The sequence below is a fragment of the Mandrillus leucophaeus genome, unplaced genomic scaffold (assembly GCF_000951045.1).
Source record: "Mandrillus leucophaeus isolate KB7577 unplaced genomic scaffold, Mleu.le_1.0 Scaffold370, whole genome shotgun sequence".
Taxonomy (NCBI): domain Eukaryota; kingdom Metazoa; phylum Chordata; class Mammalia; order Primates; family Cercopithecidae; genus Mandrillus; species Mandrillus leucophaeus.
In genome coordinates, this window is record NW_012103921.1 from 761,844 (window position 1) to 766,742 (window position 4,899).

The window sequence follows — 4,899 nt, forward strand, 5'->3', positions numbered from 1 at the left end:
GATCACCTGAGGTCGGGAGTTCAAGACCAGCCTGACCAACATGGAGAAACCCCGTCTCTACTAAAAATACAAAATTAGCTGGGCATGGTGGTGCATGCCTGTAATCCCAGCTACTCAGGAGGCTGAGGCAGGAGAATCGCTCGAACTCAGGAGGCGGACATTGTGGTAAGCTGAGATCAAGCCATTTGCACACCAGCCTGGAGAATAAGAGCAAAACTCCGTCACAAAAAAAAGAAGAAGAAGGGAAGCTCAGAGCTTTCTCGGTCTTCTTCCTGGGCCAGACTTTTTCGGGTCCTTCCCCTCTTGGGGTGTGGCAGCCTAGCTCTGCCTGACTCAAGCCTGCTGTAGGCCACCAGCGATCATCTGAGTCACCCTTGAGGGACCAGCCTCTCTTGATGGGACCTGAGCGGAGGTGCAGCCACGTCAGGGTGGCCCGAGGCAGCAGCACAAGCCAGGCCTGCTTGCCCAGCCCCAGGTCCCCTGGATCCCAGGAACCACTGGGCATATCCTCTCCCTGCCCCAGAGGTGGCCTCAGCAGGCTTTTTAGGGTGACAGGAGCTGACTTCACCCTCACCAGACCTGCTTTCTTTCCTCAGGGAAGGGTGTGGTGTGGGCAGAGAGTCCGGGCTTCGAGTCAGGCAGGTCTCACGCAGATGCTAGCTTTGCTGCCGGCCAGCCATGTGACCTCTGTGCCCACCTGGGTCCTGTCCGTAAAGTGGGAATACCAGTGTGATGAGGAGGCCATGCCCTCAGGCCTGGAACGAGGGCTCGGCACAGGGCCTGGCATATAGTAGGCCCAATGAGTGTCAGTTATGGTCACTGTCATTCATAATAGTGGTAGCCCCAGTAGCCTCTCAGTGCCAAGGCGGCTACTCCCAGAGGCTCAGGGAGGAGTCCATTTTAGAGGCGGGAGCACCCTGCTTAGTCCAGAAAGCTCACCCTCCACAGCAACCCTCAGTACACCTGCCTCAGTCTACTCATCTTCAGAGTAGGTCACTGCTTGGCTGGAGGCCTAATGGAGAGCTTGGGGAGAGACCCTGTCCACGTCTCTTGATATCCAGGGAAGGAGAGCCTGTGTGGCAGCCCTGCTCACAAAGCCCCTCCTCTCCCTCCTTTTGGGGAACCCATGACCCTCTCTTCCATGAAATCTAACCCCCTCACATCCCCCAGCTCTGAGAGTGACTCTCCCAGAGTTCCCAAATTTCCTGGCTTGGGGCTCTCCCTGACCTCAGACTCTTTCTCTTCCAGGAGGAGTGATGGGCAGAACCAGCGCTTCCCTCAGGCACTAGACCTGTCACGAGTGAACTTAGTTCCCTCCTATACTCCTTCACTCTACCCTAAGGTAAGTGTCCCCCTCCATACCTACGGCCCCTGGTCTGCCCCCTACCTCCGACACATGCCCAGGGCTGGGAAAGGCCCACGAATGACTTTTCGGCAAAGGTAAAATGGGCAGATGCTGATGGGGTTTAGCTCCTAAGGGGTTGCCACTCCTGAGCCCTGGGTGAGCCTGGTGCAGTCGCAAAGGTTGAACCTGGGTCTGTAGACTGTTGTGGGGAAGGGCTTAGGGCAAATCTAAGCAAAACAGCTGGGAATAAACCAGCCCCCCAGCTATCTTCATCATCTCTACAATCAACGTCACCATCAGTCTCCTCATCTGTAAACTAGGCGCAATGAGAGGACCCACTTCACAGGGTCATTGTGAAGATTACTGCAAAGTACAGACAGGGCGGCCCGGGCACAGCATCCGACACAGAGTGAGAGCCCTGTCAACGAGCCCCTATCATTATCATTAAAATCAAACGTTTGACCAGTGCCTGCTTCATGCCAAGCCATGTGCTGGGTGCCAAGGGACCAGAAACCAATCTGATACAGATCCTGCTCTCAAGGAGCCACAGTCCAGTAAAGCAACAGATAACTGAACAACGTATGCAGAATATCAAATAGCAGAAATAACCGCTAATATTTATTGAGACTTACTGTGTGCCAAATGAGTACTTAATGCTTTATTTGCAGTATTTCATCTCATCCTTGAATTATGTGATAGCTACTATAATCAGTCCCATTTTGCAGATGAGAAAATTGAGGCTCAGAGAGGTTCAGTCACTTGCCCAAAGTCACTCAGGTTGGATGTGGTGGGGCCACGACCGGATGCAAGCTGTCTCACCAGAGGGCCTGGTGTTAGGGCCTCTCTGATACAGGGGTGATAAGTTCTCACTTTTGCAGTACTTTTTGCAGTTTCTAAAGCACATCCACAGACTTCATGCCACCTGGTCCTTTTAGTAAACTTTGGGTAGTAGGCATTCTCTAGTTAAGGATGCAGGAGCTCAGAGAAGTAAAGTGGTCTTCCCAAGGTCACACAGCCAGAAAATAGCAGAGGCAAGATCCACCAGGCTCCTCTCCGAGAGCTCTGGCCTGGAATAAAGGCCAGGCACCTTGCCTAGGCTGGGAGGGCAGATGGCCAAGGAATGGTGTCCATGTGTGGGACCACCACCTCCATGGGGGTCCCACGTAGGGCTGCTGGGAGCAGCAGAAGGAGGTTCCTGAGACCGACTCCTGTTTTCTCTGTCTGGGCAACAGCCCAAGACTGGGGCATGTGGATCCGGGGCTTGGCAGGAAGGGAGAGGCTCAATGGCAGCCCTCACTTGACAGCTGGGTTCATGAATGAAGCTCCCAGTCCCTCTCCCCCTGAGTATCTCAGGAGGAGCCCTGGGTTCTCACCAACGGCTGTGTGCCCTTGGGCCACAGCTTTCCCTCCCTGGGCCTCAGTCTTCCCATCAGGAGATGAGAGAGAGCGCAGGCCATCGCCGTGGGCCCTGCCTGCTAGACAGCCTGGGGTTGGCCTTCTCAGATTATTGAAAAGCTGCCTGTCCTCAGGCTTCCTGGCTTCCACCCAGTCTGGCTAGAAGCCTCCGTTTGTGCCAACACAGCTCAGAGAGTGGGCTCCGAACCTCCCCTTCCCGACAGCCCACCCCCACCTCAGAATCAAGAGTCTGTGGATCATCCTCCTTTGACAGGAGAGGAAGCTAGGGGCTAGAGAGACTGAATGATTCATCTGGGGTCTCCAGCAAGCCGATGCTGGGCTGAGGGAAGCCAGGCCTGTGACATCTTCTCCATCCTCCCCCGCCCGATGCCCCTAGCTCTGTGCACATTCATAACATTGATGGCATCTGTCTGAAGGGCAAATCCCTGCCCCTCTCTGGGCCTCAGTTTCCTCATCTGTAAAACAGGTGACAGTTTCTTCTCTACCCACCTTGCCAGCTTGCAATTGGGTGAAAGTACTTTGGAAAGTAGAAATTAGGAAGTTGAGCTCTTATCAGCATCATTACATTCCCAGGGCTGGACAGGGCACCCGGAAGGGACATTCTCCTCCCTTCAGGCCCCACATTTGTACAGGCATCGAGCTACCCAGGACCTTCCTTCCCTCCCCGCTACAGGGGTTTCTCCACCCAGGGATTCAGAAACCTGCACACACATACGTACACAGCCTACCCACACCTACATACGGGGACATAGTTACAGACACAAAATACACAGCCACAGCCAGGGGTCTGTAAATATATTCAGAGACTTGCACATGTATACATGCATGAGACACACATGTCCAAACACAAATTCCCATACCCAGGCATTCCCATACACACACAGAAAGACAGTATGCCCACGTATATACAGCCACATCCGGTTGTGGAGTCTCACATGCACGCACACATGGCTGCACGCATATGTGCACACACCTTCCACACCACCTGGCACACAGCCATCTCTAGTGCTGTGAGCCGGTCTCGCCTCCCCCGGGGGCAGTGTGGGAATGGATGTTTCTCTGGCTGGATTTCAATGGGTGCCCGGAAGTGTTCAGGCCTGGAAGTGGCTGCATAAATCAATATTTGCTGTTGTTAATTATTAAAACCAAAGCTACACCGTATCTGGAACACACATCTCCAGAGTTCCTGCTGGCTCTCCAGGCCCAAGCCTGATTCAAGGCCAGGGCTAGGGGGAAAGGGAGGGCACAGTGCTTTCCTTCCAGGAGCCCTTGGCTCTGGGGCTGGAGGGTGGTGGGCAGCTGCTGGCAGCTCTTTCAGGAAGCTGAACAGAGGTATGGCTCTGAGCTGGTGGACAGCCCTGCCTCCGCAACATCCAAAGCAGCTGTGTCTCCTTGGCCACAGTTCAGGAAGCCTTTGCTGTGTTCCCAACATCTGTCTGGAGGAAGCAGAAGCAAGGCCCTGTCCCTGTCCCTGCTGTACGGCTATACCAGGCCAGGGACACAGTGCAGAGTCAGCTGGAAGGGCCTACAGAGGCCTTATATTTTACAGATGGGGAAACTGAGGTCCAGAGAGGAGGCAGGGACTCACTCAAGGCCACTCAGCAAGTTGTAGCTAGTATCCACATGTCCCAAAATCTACCTGGGCCCTTTCCTCCATACCACGGGCCTGGCAGCCCCTCCCTAGGTGCTTTGGCCATCTACCCCAGGATCTGGAGCAGCTAGGGCGGGGGAAGGGACGGGACAGGCCAGCCACTGTCAGGCATGGGAAGCAGGGTGGAGGAGAGGAGGAGGAAAAGGGAGAGATCCCAAAGAGTAGCACCGGGTCTTTATCTGGATTCCACGTTGACTTCTTCCTGACTGTGTGGTCTCGGGCAAACTATTTCACCTCTTGCAACTGGTTTCTCATCTGTATAATGGAGATGACATTTGTACCTCTTTCTTGGGCTGTGACGAGATTACGACACATGCGAAGGACCCAGCATTAAGTAGGTGCTCAGGAAAAGCCCTCTGTCTGCAAGGTAACCCAACCCCGTCCTTGATGCCCTCAGGCGGGGTATCCAGAGCCTGGGAAGATGGAGAAGGTGAGGTGGGGGCGCGCTGGGGAGAGCCGAGCGGGCGGCCCCCGGCGGGGAGTCCGA

At 54.7% G+C, this 4,899-nt stretch overlaps 1 protein-coding gene across 1 annotated transcript in view; it reads left to right on the forward strand.

Annotated features, from left to right (window-relative positions):
- Positions 1–4,899, forward strand: part of RAP1GAP (RAP1 GTPase activating protein) — a 92,240-nt gene that overhangs the window by 59,740 nt on the left and 27,601 nt on the right. The window contains exon 3 of the mRNA XM_011990134.1: positions 1,249–1,342. The gene's annotated coding sequence lies outside the window, so the exon portion shown is untranslated. The remainder of the gene's footprint in view (positions 1–1,248; positions 1,343–4,899) is intronic.